At 43.0% G+C, this 17,754-nt stretch overlaps 1 protein-coding gene across 5 annotated transcripts in view; it reads right to left on the bottom strand.

The window, feature by feature from the left end:
* LOC129481080 (uncharacterized) overlaps positions 1-17,754 on the bottom strand; it is a 114,985-nt gene that overhangs the window by 24,865 nt on the left and 72,366 nt on the right. The window contains exon 1 of one of the 5 annotated variants that reach the window (XR_008657251.2): positions 7,446-7,515. The exons of the other annotated variants lie outside the window; for them this stretch is intronic. The gene's annotated coding sequence lies outside the window, so the exon portion shown is untranslated. Of the gene's footprint in view, positions 1-7,445; positions 7,516-17,754 lie in introns of those variants that run through there. 5 annotated transcript variants of the gene reach the window in all.

Genomic DNA, 17,754 nt, shown 5'->3' on the forward strand with positions numbered 1-17,754 from the left:
TTTCTCTAATTTTTTGCTGTGTTATCTTTTCTTGAAGCCAAAAATGTGAAGTGACTGAATAGAGGGATGACCCAAGGGATGGAAGATAAAAGGTGGACAAGAACTGATTTCTTAAAATTTTAATTAATAAATTAATTCATTATTATTATTTTCTGAGACAGGGCTTTACTCTGTCACCCAGGCTGGAATGCAGTGGCACAATCATAGTTCACTGCAGCCTCGTCCTCCTGGGCTCAAGCGATCCTCCCACTTCAGCCTCCTGAGTAGCTGAGACCACAGGCGCACACTGAAATGCCTGGCTAATTTTTTCTATTTTTTGTGGAGACAGGATCTCACTATGTTGCCCAGGCTGGTCTCAAACTCCTAGCCTTGGGCAATCCTCTCACCTCAGCCTCCCAAAGCTCTGGGATTACAGGCATGAGCCACCATGTACAGCTTTTTTAAAATTTTTGATTTTTTGTGGGTACATAGTAGGTGCGTATATTTATGGGTTACATGAGAAATTTTAACGTAGGCATGCAATACATAATAATCAAGCAATTGATTTTTTAAAATCCAGCAAACTGAAGAACACTGTACTAGCCATTATGAGGGATGTAAAGTGTGGTAAAGCATAGGCCCAGCCTGTGAGAAACATACACAGAAATGTAGTGCTAAATGCCAACTCAGAAGTCACATGAATTCATAAGGAAAGAAAAATCAGTTCAGAATTACCCTCACAGTTTACCATTCTTTTCTTTTTTCAAATTTTTTCTTTTAAAGAATTGGGACTGTTCAGCTGCCAGTGGGAATTTCTTAAAGTTAGAAGCTAAATAGAACACTAGTCAGAGTCTATATCAACAAATGTTACTATAGCTCAAATCTGTGATTTAACTGGAGATATCAAAGCTTTCCCATGGAATTTACTTACTTTGAGCAGTACTGGATATAAACAAATTCTAAGACAACTAAAGCATTTGTACACCCCTCCTCCATTAGAATTGTAATGTCATTTGCCTTTTTATTATTTATGAGTCTTTATTTCTAATATTAAAAATTTAGAGCAGTAGTCACACAATTTGGGGACTAATGTGGAAGGCAATGCTTGTAGTAGTGAGGGTGGGCAGGGCTGGCTGCTGCTATCATAGCCCAGCGTCTCAGTGCCTTAGCACAACCATGCTTATTTCCCACCCACTTCACAGTCCTTTGTTCCCCACAGTCACCTGTGGCCCACCCTCTGCCTTTAAAGCATGGCTGCCAGGTTCACCCTGGGTATGAACACTAAGTCCACTCATGGGGTTGAAAGAGTGTGCAAAATCACATCACAGTCTTATACGCCCAGCTTTGAGGTAATACACATTTTTCCTTCTCATTTTCAGTGGCCAGAACTCAGTCATATGGCTCATCTAATTGAAGGGAGCTGGGAAATCTCACTGGCTGTGGGTCTCGGAGACAAAGTCCGCAGGTTTGATGAGCACATGGCATCATCTCTGCTTTATTTGTGAGCAAAATTCTCTAGCTGCATAAGGCTCCCAGTGAATAAAGCTTTGCTAGCGAAGAACCAGAACCATTTCATATCATAAAGATTGCTGGAGTGTCAGGGAGACATGGCGCTTCCTTCTGGCCTCCCTCACTTCCTCACTCCCCTTCCTGATCTCAGTCTGCCCTCCTCAGGAGGATGGATCAGCAGGGCTAGAGCCTGCATCTGCACACTCACGGGCAACCTTACAGGGTTCTTAGGAAAGCTGAGGCAATAGCAGTCACAGCCGGGCTTCTCCCCCAGGTACTTCCCAGTGCCCGGCCTGTGCTGATGACAGCACGTGAGTCATCACCACTAAAGAATGCCAGCTTCATCACTGTAAGTTGGCAGATTCTCAGAACAGCACTGGAGAGAAAGCCGGGTGTCTCTGCTGGGCATCTGGGGTGAAGAAGGAACTAAAACCCTCCAAGCATGCGAATGGAGGCTGTCTGTGCCAGGAAAGTGTTTTGGTCTCTCTTGTATTGTTCAAGCCAAGCCGAGGCCCAGGAAAGCACTCACTTTGTTGACTGAAAGGGAATCCTTCTGAGACAGAAAATGGCAACAGTGCTGGTGGGAATTCTGCATCTGCTCTTTAATGTCTAAGTGGTTTTAAGGAAATGGATGAACCTGGTGGTTTCAGATGAAATATTATTTCCTGCCTTCAAGTACAACATGTGTATATGCAAGGCAGCCTTCTTCTGCAATGAGTCTCAGGACAGAGGGCTGGCACCTCCTCAATGGCAGTGACATTGATATCCATGGATCAAGTGTGAGGAACTGGTTGGTTTAGGCAGCCATCTTCTTACATAACATGCCTCAGAAAATGGGAGCCCAAAGAAGGGACCTTTGCCTCAGTGAGCCAAGCTTACAACAAAGGAGCGAAGGTCGTCAGCGCATGGCCCCGGGAGAAAGGCAGTGGTCACCCAAGAATGGGAGTGGTGGATGGAGAGTGATGGAAAGCTAACCTAGGATTTCAGATGGAGGTATGGTTGAAGTCCTAGGACGGCAGGATGAGTATCTGAGGCGGAATGTACAAGTGAAGGAACTCTGTTGTGCTTTCAGTTTTACTTCTGGTAAGTTCTAAACCAGTAGGGTGTTAGATTTTCCATTCCAGGGTCTTTCAGCAACAAAACATGATCTGTCTTCAATTGATCTCTGTGGAGTTAGGGGGAATTGGGTATATGAAATGTGAAAGTCTCTTCCCTCTGACACTTATATTCATAAGCTGTACAAATATTAATTCCAAGACACTCTTCACTGCTACATAAAATTTCACAACCCTTTTATTCACCATAGAGGGGTAGGCTCTTAATTGCAGTATTCACCCCAGAGATGGCAGTGATACCAGATGCTGGCTCCAGAGATTCATGCTGAGGTGTCTTCCAGAACATTGTCACCAACAACGTTTCTGCTGGAGTGAGGTCAGGATTCTGAAAACTTTCTTCTGGTAGGATTCTTGATCAATCTTGCCTGGCTTAGAAAATCAAATGAGAGTCTGGGTCTCAGCTGTGAAGTTACAGATGGAGGCATGGTTGAACGTGCACATACTCAAAGTTTACATTTTCCACACACTGTTTCCCCGCCATGGAATTACACAATCACTTTTTCTGAGGATTTATGTTTCTTTTTGAAAACTGTTATTCTTATTATTGTTTGTTTGTTTGTTTTTTGGAGACAAGTTTTTGCTCTGTTGCCCTGGCTAGAGTACAGTGGTACAATCTCGGCTTATTGCAGCCTTGCCCTCCGAGGCTCAAGCGATCCTGCCATCTTAGCCTCCCAAAAGTAGCTGGGACCACAGGTGCGTGCCACCACACTGGACTAATTTTTGTATTTTTTGCAGAGACAGGATTTCGCCATGTTACCCAGGCTGGTCTCAAACTCCTGGGCTCAAGTGATTGGCCTGCCTGGGCCTCCCAAGGTGCTGGGATTACAGGCACAAGCCCCAGCGCCCAGCCAGGATTTATATTTCTAAAAAGAAGCCTAATTGACAAAAGCACAAGGAACATGCGTTTGATTTCTCACGTAATGATTTGAGTCAGCTTTTTTTTCCAGATTATAAAACTGTGAGATAAGCTCATTGCATCTCCTGTCCACAGAAAGTCAAAGGGGTCTTTGTCTTTTCATTCTGCCTACCCTCAACAATGATTTATTGTTGAAGACCTACTACAGACCCAGGGATAAATTATACAGAGAAGGAGAGCCTTGTTGCCAAAAAGTATTGAGGATATAGTGATTTGAGATTCTTACCTTCAAAGAAGAGTTGAAGGAACTGAAGAAATGATCTGGAATTACGGATTTGATTTTTGGATGAACACTGAACTATTGTAAGACTTGGTAGAGTTAGTTGACAATCTGAGGCTTTTGTTCTCCCATTCATACATGAAACTTTAGGTAAAATGTACTAGAAAGAAGCCAGATACTATTTCTAGTCCTGAAGTCATCCTGAATAGTATCTTCAGAATGGATGTCATTCTCAATGATAATCAGTGATTTGCTGAGATTAGAAGAGGAAATAAATCAGCTAAGCAAGGCTTATGTCATTCACAAGGGACCAAAGTGAATATCAAGAACATTATCAAGGTAGGTGTTCCTATCCACGTATAGTGTTGTAAGCCAGTAACAAAAGTAGACTGTAGACGTAGTTACCCAGTTGAATATTTAAATGTATCCTTATTTGACTGTGCAATCACACAGCCAAATATATTCAAGGGTGGTTTCTTTTATAAGAAAAAAAAGAGTAAATGAAATGCTCAATGATGACATTAGCTCAATTTTATGTTTGAAAAATTTACTTGCACCCAAGTGAGAAAATACAAAATTAAAGTTCTCACTGCAACAACAATGGAACCTACTAACAAGGAGAGGCTGTGCCACACATGCTGGGACTACATGGGATGTGGGTCCTGAAACCTAGACCAGAGAATTGGCTGCAAATTTATTATTGCCCTTTACCTAGAGCTTAAAATAAAAGCTTTCTCTAGGGGGTTATGCAGACAGCCTTTATCTTGAGAGTTACACCCAGCAGTACATCTTAGATGGCACCAACTAAAGGGTCTACAGAAAAAAAATTACTATTTGTTGCATGTCCTGGTACTGGCTAGATGCATGTACGAATGTTACCTATGAATAATTTTATCTTTCTTTATCTCCTACCTCTGGCCTACCAAGACAACCCCATCAATTCAAAAAGATGAGACGATGCCTATGTGAGAGTGGGAAAGTAGGACCTCAGGCCCTGTGGCCCTGCTGCCAACCTTGCTTGGCTATTGGATCCCAGGGGTGACTAGAGAAGCCCCTGACCATGGTGACACTCAACACTTTCCAGTGCCCATGGCTAAGATCCTGATCTATTTCTTTCTTTTATAGCTATCTAGTGCCTTGGGAATGTCTGGCATAGCTTTTCCACATCCAAATCAGCCTAGAAAAGCCCAGGTTCCTCTGTCCTTTCTATAGAAAGTCCTTCTGAGTTCCTCAGTTCAAAGTTCTGAGTTCCTCAGTTCAGCTGGAGCTATGGGAACAATACTGGGAACTCTTCCTTCCTTTGGGAAACGCCTGTGCAAATCCAGGTATAGGAAAATGGAGCTCAGTATAGTGGAACAGAGTTTGAGGGCTGTTCACTTAGAATTGCTCTGATGTGGCTTAGTCCCGTCCCACTATTTTCTATTGTGCACTTTAGGGATATAGATGATAAAGAAAACAAGCATTGCCGGTGCCGCCTCTGTTACCTACATACGATTTGCTCATTTAATCATTTATTCAATAAATTCTAATGGAAAGTCTATTATTGTGCTGTGTTAGCCTCTTTGGGACATTCAAAGTTGATTAAGACACGCTGCATACCCTAAAGGGAGTTCATTGTGTCATTTGAGAGATGACACACATACAACTATCCATCACATCAGCTAGAAGTGAAGAGTGGTGCTTAGGGAGAAACCTAAGCACCATGTTTTTCAGATTTAAGGGGAGACTTCAGAAAGAGAGTGATAGTTGAGCTAAGCCTGGAAAGGGAAGCATATGGCGCTGGGCATGGATAGCTACAGGACACTGGTGACAGGATGACAGTAGATCAAGAGCAAAACCAGGGTTTTGTTGTTGTTGTTTTGTTTTGTTTTGCAGGGAGTGGGAGGGTGAGGTAGCAGGTAGGAGGTCGGGGAGAGATATAGAAATAATGCCACTGATTCTGGACATGTTGATTTTGAAATTCTGGTTAGATATCCTGGTAGGACTTTCCTGCAGGCCAAAAAACAAAACAAAACAAACCACAAAAATAAAAGAGAGCAGAGTCTTGAGAAATTTTAAACTTAGGATTATACATCTGCACAAAGAGGCCTGTTGCGATATTGGATGTTGCCTAGGAACTGGGGCTAAGCACTACAGTGAAGCAATTAACACTCTAAGCAACAGATACTAATGTCTTCATTACTTGCAGGCAGCCCATATACCAGTACACAGTGAGAAACTCAGGCTGTTCTCTGCAGAGCTGCTGGGAAAGCTCAGAACTTTGGGGAGACTCTTAGCTAGATTAGAGCAGGAAGGCTGGTCTTTGGGAAGGGGATAATATTAGGGGCATTTTGGTGCGGTGTTCCCCATGACTAGAAACTGATTTGTCCCTTTAAACAAGCAAACCAACCAACGAACAAACCTAATGCTGCCCTTTATTCCTGATCCAGAACCAATTTGAGGTTGACATAAGTACCCCTTTTCTCCTTTTGCTATCTGGTGGACCCCATCTTCTCAGAATGATGTAGACACATGTTCTAGCCCTTCTGTGATTTGTCCACTGCTGTGCTATTATAAGCATTATTGATCACAGAATCCATTAGGGCACCATTCACCATAAATAATTTATCTCTTCAGGCATGAGCTCGTCTCTGCCACAGATGCCATCAGCAAGAATCCCCTTCAGGAGGTTTGTACTGAAGGAAAAACAACCGCATTGCAGATAGAGTTTAAGCACACAAGGCCCAGGGAGAAATGAAAAAATAATGACTGACCAAACCCTGTGCCTGGCGACTGCATTCTACTGGAGTTGTTCTGTCAGAGATAGAATAGGTCTGAAGGTTTTCAGACCGGCATTCCTCCTACAGAAAGCATGCTGTCTTGACAAATAGGTATACGCCTAGTCTTTCTAGCTGAGGAATTTTGTTTAGGCAGCATGTCAATATTTGTTGGACATACTAGAGCAGTTCTAGATGTTATAATTGCTGGGAGCTGGAGGGACAGAGGGAAGGGCAGGAACAGGCAGCAAAAGAAATAGCAGGCATTGTCTTATATTTGTATGGACCTTAAAATTCTATTGGCCAAATAGGAAAGCACCTATAATCAAAACTGCAAGTTCTCTGGCAAGAACAAACCAACAAACAAATGAACAAAAGAATGCAGGCGGATTTAAGCTCAGATTGCGCCTATAACTTGCTGACAGGCTGTATAACAATAACAGTGCTCAGATTTTAGGCTTTAAGTTGGTTTGTCAAGGAGGAAGAGCCATATACCTATATAGACAGAGAGGAAGGTAGGGGAGAGGTGGTCATAGGGGAGGAGGATGGGTATGCAAAAGTCTGCAATTGGGAGCTCACGAATCATGGATGCCAGCAAACAGATTTCAGCTGGGGCAGAGATTCCATGATGTAAAGCCAGAGAGTAACAAATCAGCATTGTGGAAGACAGCTGCTTCTTTATGGCTTTCCCACACAACACTAGAGTCAGGAGGACCTTTCGTAGGTAGAGAAGACCTGGGGAAAATTCGCCTTTTCTCCCTTTTTAAATCCTTCTTTCTTGAGCTTCCTGGAACTTCCCTTCTACTATAGGGTCTTGCAGAGAAAAAATAATAATTAAGCTCACTTATAATACATCTATATGCTAACTGTATTAGTCTGTACTCATGCTGCTAATAAAGACATATCTAAGACTGAGTAGTTTATAAAGGAAAAAGGTTTAACTGACTCACAGTTCCACATGGCTGGGGAGGCCTCACAATGATGGCAGAAGGCGAATGAGGAGCATAGTCACGTCTTTCATGGTGGCAGGCAAGAGAGCTTGTGTAGGGGAACTCCCCTTTATAAAACCATCAGATCTCGTGAGACGTGTTCACTATCATGAGAACAGCACAGGAAAGACCGACCCATTGATTCAATTACCTCTCATTGGGTCTGTCCCACGACAAGTGGGAATTAGGGGAGCTACAATTCAAGATGAGATATGGGTGGTGACACAGTCAAACCATATCAGTACCCCCTGAGTAAATTAGGATGGAGACAAGAAAACAGCCCAAGTCAGGTAGTTCAATAAAGAAAATGAATAGGGGAATCAGCTACAAATGGGTTGTGAGAGCTGAAGAGCAAACAGGAGATGTAGAGGCAAAGATTAGCAATGGCAAGAACTAGAGGTATCAAGGAAAAGTGCCTGGACCACCCAGACAACACTGGAGGCCTGGTGTGACCACAGGGGAAATGTGGACACTGCCAGAGACACCCCCAAACAGAGGGACAGAAAGGTGGGAATACTACCACTTCTTTCTTTCCCCTGCCCTCTAATTCCTGCTAGGGCTTCCCTTTGGCCTAACTTAACTGGAAGCCAGCTGGTCAGGACCCCTAGGAAGTATGCTTGTAGGTCTGAGCAGGAGAAGGTGGGGAATGATTGACATTCCCTTGCATAGTATTTGTAGATGATTCTCAAAGAGAAGCAATGTTTGTCTCCAGTAAATAGATTTATAATGGTGGAATTAGGCATGAAGTGAGGCAATATTTGGGAGCAAGTTCTTCTTAGTGACTGCTGTGATCTGAATGTCTGTGTCTTCCCAAATACATATGTTGAAACCTAGTCCCCAACATGGTGCACTTAAGAGATGGGGCCTTGGAAGGTGATTAATGGGGTCTGTGCTCTTATACAAGAGGCCCAAGAGATGTTGTTCATCTTTTCCACCAAACAAGGATGCAGCAAGAAGGGGCCATCTGTGAAGCAGAGAGCAAGCCCTCACCAGACATCAAATCTGCTGGTGCCTTGATCTTGGACTTCCTAGCTTCCAGAACCGTTGCTTATACATTTCTGTTGCCTATAGTTACCCAGTCTAAGGTATTTTATTACAGCAGCCTAATACAGTAACTCTGCAATTAACACTACTCAGTCCTCTGCTGATCTTCTGGTAGAGCATACTCTGCTAAAATCAGTGTGGTTCTGTAGGTAGGGAGTTACCCAGATCTTCTTCAAGCAGTCTGAGATTCCTTCCATCATGATTGCCTAAAGTTTAGCTCAGTGAAGAATCAGCAATCACTTGTCTTGACCCAAGAATACAAGAGCTAGGGGCTCAGTTAAAGCTCAAGAGGTGCTTATCAAAGTCTATGGTTTCTGCTTCTCTAACTCAGTCTTAGAAATGAAGTCTTATGGTCTAGAAAAGTCTACAGCTTTCCTTTCCTTACAAAGATCCTCTACTGTTGTTTATGAGCCCCTCTTGTTCCTCAGGGATCTTGCACATCCCAGAGGAATAATCTTGGCCTGTCTGAGTCTCTTAGGTTTGATCTAAGTAACAGATTCAACCACATATGAGTTCTATCAAGGCCGGATGGACACTCATGGATACTGGGTCTCTCACAGAAATCCTATCTCCAAGGAGATGCTATTTCACAACCTTTAGGGGTTGTATGCCTTTACATTAAATATTTCAAAATTATTTCAAATAGTGGTCATGACAAGAGATGATAATAAGAGGACAGGGAGATTCTATTTTATTTTATCCCAAGAAGCTAATGTTGATGTATATTGCATTGATTTAATATAGTTCACTTAATATGATTGATCAACCACAGGAAGATGGCCTTTATGGAGACATGATTCTTACCCTTATGCCAATTTAGTCAGGGCTGAGAAGAGGATGTCAGGTATTTGCTGGTGGTAGAGGCTGTGATAAGTTCAGGACTGTGCAGGCAGATCATTGCTTTCAGAGAGTGGGATATGATGACTGTGCTATTCATCTGTTTAGTGCTATTGCCACAATTTGCTGGTTCTTAAACAGAGTTTTACAAAATAGGCTTGTTGTTAGGCCAGGCTGCTAATTGTGCTAGTAATTAAAAATTGGCAGTGCTGAGATTGGCCCATATTCCCTACCTCAAAACCTTCCAAGTCAGCGTTTGCCTTTCACAATGAGCAAAACACCTGCTCTGTTTCCTCCACTCATTTTCTAGGACCTTCAAATGCCACTCAGTTGATGCTTTCACAGGGCCTGGGAGGATTTCTGGTGTTTCATTCAGAAAGACTGTATGCACACTGGAGAATGCAGGACTATATATAGCCAGGGCTGAGCAGAGGGTGACCTCCGTGAATGCTCCAAGGAGCCAAGGGCATGACTGCACTCATGGCCTCAGATCACCCTCCTGCCAAGATTCTTTGATGACACCAAGTTTTGCTAAGATTTTCTGGCTCTGGGAGCCCGTGTGTCGATTCTTGGAGGTTGAGAGCCACATGGCAGCCTGCAGCTTGCCGGCTTGTCTGTGCACGCATGCTCATGTACTCACATTCACTCAGAGTTGATGCGTCATCCTCCTATATTTATCCAGTTGCTGTTTCAGTGGCTCTAAGAAGTGTCTGGAGAAAAGCAAAGCTGCTTCCTCCTGCTATGCAAGCTGTCTGAGCTCCAGAGACAGGCTCTACTGTCTTGTTCTGTGTGTGTGGAGAAGGGGCATGCAGAACATGGTTCCCAGAGTGCCTGGGTCACTGATGAGTTGCCCTCTTTTCTCCCCCAGCCAGTCTAGAGCTTACAGTTCAGGAGCAGGCAGCTTTGGCACTCTAGCCACAGCCCCAGTGTTTTTGCTCACACCCAGTTAGGTCTAATTGGGAGGGCCATGATGTGAGTAGAATAAACATCTGGGTGAGGAGTTGGAGATGGCAAGGGCCCTGGGGTAAGACAAAGTGGGAGCAATAGATACAGTAAGGAATGAGTATCTGGAAAGGTATCATTGAGCATAAGAGCTGAAAGGGATCATTGATACCATCTTCCCAAGACAACTGCTTTACAGGTGAAGAAACTGAGGCCAAGTAGGTGAAGAGTCACACAGCACCAGTGCTGATCCTGAAGTGATGCACTTTTAATTCCAGAGCAGTGACTTTCCATGACCCTGTGCCCAGCAGGTGGAGCCTCACCTCACAGCTGGCCATTCTCTGGCAAACATCCTGCAGAATGGAAGACCCAAAGACAACGTGCTGAAGACCAACCATGAGTCTCTGTCAGGGGAGTCACTGATAGGTGACGGGAAGTGTGCTGGAGAAGTGGCTGCACTCAGGTCTCTGGCTTCTGCTGGGCTCCCTTCTAACATAGCCTTGTCACCACTGTGTTGCTGAGGCATTGTCACATCCTGTACTCTGGCCACCTCCCAGGCACATCCTTTTACAATCACCACTTTATACTTTGTGGACAAGCACAGTACCCACAGAATGACTCACTCTAGAAAGATTCAAATAGATATATCCAAATAAATCTGGGCTTCTTTGCTATTCCTTAAAGCCTATTACCTCATGATAACATATGCAAGAGAAAAACAAATGCCATTCCAAATTCTTGAAGAATGATTAATACATTGAAGCTTTCCTTGGAGTAAAAGAGAGTTATTCAGAAGTGCCTATTCAAACTTGCAACAAATCCACTTTTCCATTCCTGTCTCCCCCAAACCCCACAGCTCATGGCAGCTACTGAAATTTCTCTTCTCTCTTTCAAAATCTCCAGCCTAGGTTGCCTCTCTTGACACTCCCTCCTTCCCTCTCTCTTGCTATCCTTGCCAAGTTCTAGATGTTTTCATTGCCTCCTTAGGCAGCTCTATGCTCTTTCCCATGTAGATCAAGTAAACCTCTCTTTACTTTCTCCCCGTACTTTATCTTTTCTACCCATTTCTCTGACCAGCACACCAAAGGCCTCCAAAGGCATAGGAACTGAGCCACTGAAACAATAATCTTCCCTAAAATATGGTGAAGGGGATGATTGTAAATTCTTATGCTTTATATTTTAAAAAAAATCTTTGTCACATGAAAATCCAAACCTGATTGATCTTCAACCAGTTGTACTTGGTTGGGTTGCTCCATTATTGAATTCCTACAGTGCTGGAAGTGATACAATATTAATTAAAGGCTCTTTAAAGATGATGCTTCCTTATTTCAAATAGGCTTCTGCTGCCTGTCAGCCAGGGGAAGTCACCAGCTTCTCCCCTGGATAGCACTCTTCTTAGGATGTTATGGGTGCATTACCAGCTGCCTGTTGCCAGTGGGACTGGTATATCTTTTTTACAAGGTTCCGGTCAAATCTTAAATAAATTCTGAAGAACAATAAACCCTTCAGGAACTTTCACTCTATGTGCAATGTGTATGTAAAGCAGCAACCAGTAGGCATAGAGCATTTGACATAATTTCTTGCATTGTAGGGAACCTTCCTTCTCCCTCATGCGTTCCTGCTTTGGACCATATGATAGGAGTTTTCATTATTTTGAAAGCATTGGGAAAAGTAGCTTCAGCCCCTCTCAGCCCTGTTCACTTTTCCCTGAGGGACTAGTCATGATTTAGCTGTCTGGTGAAGTGGGGAGTTTCTCCAGGCTCATGGGAAACTCTGCTCTTCCTGTCCCTTCTTCTTCGGATCTCCCCGCAAGGGTGGGTGTGTTTTGCCCACCTCCTGTCTTGTGGGTGGCAGTCATGATGGGGTTAGGACCCAGCTCTCCTTCCAGGGCCAGGTCTCAAATCCTAGCTCTCACTTTGTTCCAGTGTAGGGACATAGCAGATGCAGATGATGCAGCTGTTTTGCTCTGTGTGTGTGCTCTGAGGAGCCAAGCCTTCCTTGAGTGAGATGTACCAAGTGTTAGACCTAGGGAAAAACATTAGAGAGTCTGCCTGTGCCACAGTTAACTCCTACTCCTCAATCCAACTTATCCTTAATAAAACAGGTTTTTAGCCAGGCATGGTAGTGCACACCTGTAGTCCTAACTACTAACTACTTGGGAAGCTGAAGTAAGAGGACCACTTGAGCCCAGGAGCTCAAGGCTGCAGTGAGCTATGATTGTGCCACTGCACTCTAGCCTGGGCAACAGACCCCTATCTCTTAAAAAAAACAAAAAAAGATTTTTTTAACCTTCACTTGTCTGATTTCTACAATTGTTTCTCAGTAGCACTTGTGAAACTGTAATATCTTCAATCAACATAAACTAATATTCAACTACCAATGCTGTAAATACCCCTAGGGAGGGAGTACATTAACTCATAACCCCTTATGATGAGTGAATATATGTCATGCAATTAGCATTATCCAGTCATCTACCATGAATGAGTTTAAAGCCAAGAAAAACAGAATTCATCCTAGATGAATTCTTAGGATGTTATCAAGGGTGGAGATGAGGACCCCACACCCCATGATCCAACTTACAGTGTATTTTTATCTCAGTGCTTGGCAGACCAGGAACATGCCCTCTTCCTCCTGGTGAGCCTGGATGTGTGTTGATATCAGCACAGTGGTGTGGGGAAGGGGGGTGCCTTGGGGTCAGACTGCTTGAGTTCATCTTTTCTTTACCCCAACCATAAGACTTTGGGCTACTTACTTAAACTCTTTTGGTCTTACATTTCTTACCTGGGAAATTGAGATAATACCTAGTAGGATCATTGTGAGGAATAAAATGAAAGAATTGTGTAAAGATCTTTGAACAATGCCTGGCAAGTAGTCAGCACTCAGTAAATGTCAGTGATTATTATGAATAGTAAGAAAATATTTTTCTGCCACCTAAAAATTTTCCTTGAGGTTGCATCTTTAGAATGTGTCAATGGGAAAGTATGCTGTACTTTAAAAATAATTTTGTTTTGCAAACATTTTAGAACAAACACTTTTAGTGAGAAATAGCTATATTGCTTTCTGGCAAATATGAATTGGGATTTACTTGTTAAAGAATAGAAATACGACTTCTATTGCTTTCTCCACTCATACCATCTCCAGAAACATTTCTTAGCTGCTTTTACCCAAAGACACATGTCAGACCTAAGATCTAGTGACAACTGCTTCTGGAAGGTCTTGACATGGGCCCCTCAGTGGAGGCATTTCTAATTTTGAAATGAGCTGTGTGGTTCAAAAGCTCTATGATTTCCAGCAAGTAGATGATTGATAAGACTTTCTCGTTCACTGATCAAGCTTGGTAAAAAGGAAAAACAGGAACTAAAAATACCCTTTGAATTTGAACTGGGGCACTGAAAGTACAAGGAGGCCAAGATTTACATATGTGATTACATAATTATATATTTATTTTATTTATTTATTTTTGAGACAGGTCTAGCTCTGCTGCCAAGACTGGAGTGCAGTGGTGCCACCATAGCTCATTGTAACCTCGAACTCCTGGGCTCAAGCGATTCTCCTACCTCGGTCGTGAGTAGATGGGACTATAGGTGTGCACCACCATGCCTGGCTAATTAAAAAAATATATTTTTGTAGAGCTGGGGTCTTGGCATGTTGCACAAGCTGGTCTCAAACTCCTGACCTCAAGTGATCCTTCTGCCTCACTTGGCTGCTAAAGTCCTGGGATTACAGGCATGAGCCACAGTGCCTCGTCCACATAATTATATATTTAATTGGTAGTTTGAAGTAAAATTATCCTTAAATCAAGGTATTTTTGTTGTCATGTGTCACAAACTTGTAATTGTTGCTACAACAAGAATAGAATGCCTTTTTGCTGAATTTTTTTAAAAAACTCAACATTCTGGCCTTTATACCATCTAGGAATTTTACAACCTATAGACCTATCAAGACAGAAATTAATTTGAAGGTCACATCAGTCTTCATATGAATTTTCTGTAAAATTGAGATGACATTTTACATGTCAGCTAAGTAAAAGTGACATAATAAATGATGGTCATTTAGGTTCTGGAAAGCCCATGTGAAAGGTACTTTAGGGAAACTCTGGCTGAGTCAGTCCTCCACCTTTTCATGCCAGGGAATCCTGATGTTACTCAATGCATTTGTCATACATTGTACTTCCACCGAACAAATAAACTAAAAGCCACTAACCTGAAGTTTATCCTGTAAGCAAAAAGTTATCAGACTGGAAATACAGATTTTTTTTTTTGAAACGGAGTTTTGCTCTTGTTGCCCAGGCTAGAGTGCAATGGCACGATCTCAGCTCACTGCAACCTCTGCTTCCCAGGTTCTAGTGATTCTCGATTCTCCTGTCCCAGCCTCCTGAGCAGCTGAGATCACAGGCCTGTGTCACCACATCCAGCTAATTTTTGTATTTTTAGTAGAGATGGGGTTTCATCATATTGGTCAGGCTGGTCTCGAACTCCTGACCTCAGGTGATATGCCCGCCTTAGCCTCCCAAAGTGCTGGGATTACAGGCATGAACCACTGTGTCCAGCAGAAATATAGATTTTAAACTTAGCATATGAACAAGTGTGGAGAGTAATAATGGCAGAAAATTTATATCTTTTATTGCAAATCTTCCATCTGCACCTAAGAGATAGAGGTCTCAGACCTAAGAGCCTAAGCTAGTATCCCGGAGGAGGCAGCCACTAAATTCAAGACCCTCTTGCTAATACACAAAGTAAAGCCAAGAGTAAAAGCAACAAAGTCATCATTTCATGAAAGAATCCAGTCGTGTTTTTTTTTTAAATGATTAAGAGAATATTTATTTAAGCAAGAATACATACAGTCGGCTAGGCGCGGTGGCTCATGCCTGTAATCCCAGCACTTTGGGAGGCTGAGGTGGGTGGATCACTTGAGGTCAGGAGTTCCAGACCAGCCTGGCCAACATGGCAAAACCCTGTCTTTACTAAAAATACAAAAAATTAGCCGGGTGTGGTGGCACTCGCCTGTAGTCCTGGTTACCTTGGAGGCTGAGATGGGAGAATTTCTTGAACCAGGAGGCACAGAGATTGCGCCACTGTACTCCAGCCTGGGTGACAGAGACCCTGTTTAAAAAAAAAAAAAAAAAAAGAATGCATATAGTCATCCTTGCCATTGCCATGCGTTGTTAAATGTTCAACCCAATTTTCCTTCCTGGATAAGTTTTTCTTTTCTATTCCTGTCAGTTTTGAAAACATAATACTAGAAGAAGAGGGGCCCAATTCCACAGAAAGCTCCCAAGAGAGGATTTTTGGGAGTGGGTCTGAAATTGGGATAGACACTTGCTGATCTTGCATAGGTCCAACAAATCAAGGCAATATCTTGGATGAGCCCTTGGCGGTTAGGGTTGTTATACTGAAGTAGGTATTCCTGTTTAGGCCAGGCCCTTATGGCCAATCGCTAAGCTTGTGCCCACTGGGTCTCCAGAGATATGTCGTATTCAGCCAGGTCGATCGTTGAGGGCAGAGTGGCCAGGCGCGATGGAGTATACTTTGGGAGCTACATCTTGGCGACCCAGCCCAGATCTCATTCTTTGTGTTCTTTTGGGATTCCAGTGCTTTCATGAGTAAGAATTCTCATGAATTCTTATGGAAAATAGCAAAATATCCCAGGCAGATTCTCTCTTTTGCATATAAATCTTAAGGGGAGAGGGAAGCAAGAGTGGTAGATGTGGAAGTTGGCAGAGCAGCTAGCGAGGTGCTCAGTGGTGACACTAGTGTGGGGAGCAATGAGAAGCTGGCCTCAGAAGGCAATGAGATGTCCAGGGCCAGGGGGGCCACTGGGATCTGAGAGCCTGAACAGCTGTGAACGCCACCCCCGCCACCAAGTTCTCCACAAGGTGTGGCTGTGTGGCTGCTGAATATTCCTTTCCATTTTCTCACTTTCCTGTTCATTCTTACGATAACCCCCAACCACCAAATTTGGGTCTGTGTCCCTTGAACCCAAAAGAATCTAACATTGGGTCACAGTTTCTATCAAGGATCTGAGGACTAGGAGCAATTTAGTGTCCCTATATGTTAGGACTCCTACTTAAAGAATGGTTTTTTGATCCCAACAAGTTCCCTGTAAAGAACTCTATATTCTCTTTCTTCAGTGAGTGAAATAATAAAAATGCAAATCTCCACTCTTCCCCTGTGTCAAAGACATTCCTTTTCAAGGAGGTTCATTCTGAAGTGACCTCTAAGTAACAGTACAAAGTAGTAGACAGTAGCTTAGGTATTTTCAAAGGAACGGTATGCCTAACGGTATCTAACATTTATTGTGTGGTTCTTTAGGCTCTGCACTGAATATACATTACCTAATCTAATTCTCACCACAACCCTTTCAGATGGGTATAATCCTATTCCCTGTTTATATTTTAGTAAGTGACTGGAGATCACCCAATTTAGTTAAGTGGTAGAATTGGGGTTCAAATTTTAACTGTAGAGCTTGAATTCTTAACCAGTGTGCTATACTAAAAGCAAACTCTGAAAAACACATCTCATCCAATTTCTTGACAGGATATTTCTGTTCCCAGTGATTTATTCTATTAGCAGGTCCAAGTAGCTGAGCTTTTGGGCAACTCCCAGGACTTTCTGCAGTGGCCTCCTGTGACCCCTGCACTGTCTGGTGGAACCAGGGTATGTATTCTGTGTTCCACTGAAAAATCACAAGGGATAACCTGCCTCTCTCAGCTTGCTCTTTGAATGCTTTAACCCAGATTTTTCGAAGTCTCTACTTTTACCTGTTTCTTGCTTTTTACTGTAATTTCCAAGGGATCCCTGCCTTCAGGCCTTTTTTCCACCCAGGGGAGAGAAGATGTGCTATCATATGATTTTATTAGACAAGAGAAATAGGCCCAACATGTACTGTAGCGTTAAGATAGCAGGTTGCAGTGGCTTTTTCGGTGGTGAAACATTTCCAGAAATAAGAAAATAAGTCCCATCACCAGGTCTCTAGCTGTGTTTCTTCACACTGGCACCAGACAGAAGCTCTGGAAAATGGAACATATAATGTGTCATCCCCCAGTGAGGCCTCACTGGCAGAAACACCAACAAAAACCACACAACTCTGTTATAATAATGTCAAGCATCTCTCATCAGTATGCCAGCTCCAGGGCCTCAGTCAACAGATGTGAATGGGAGGATAGTGGTAATTCTTTCAATTGTTCACTCTGGGGACATTTTCATTCAGATGCTTATGTGTGTTTCACTTGATCCTTCTTACAACCTCAGTGGGAGGCTGGGTCAGATCGGGGACAGTTTCCCAAGTCAATAACGACTTCCTAGAAGGAAATCTAGGGATTTTTCTCTCTTAGCCACAGATTCACAAACATACCTATTCTTTAGTTGCCTGTAATGCCATTAACAGCAATTATTTCAATCTATGTATATAGCGTTACATGTTTGCACATAGATATATTTGCTTTACG

Source organism: Symphalangus syndactylus, chromosome 4 (assembly GCF_028878055.3).
Source record: "Symphalangus syndactylus isolate Jambi chromosome 4, NHGRI_mSymSyn1-v2.1_pri, whole genome shotgun sequence".
NCBI lineage: Eukaryota > Metazoa > Chordata > Mammalia > Primates > Hylobatidae > Symphalangus > Symphalangus syndactylus.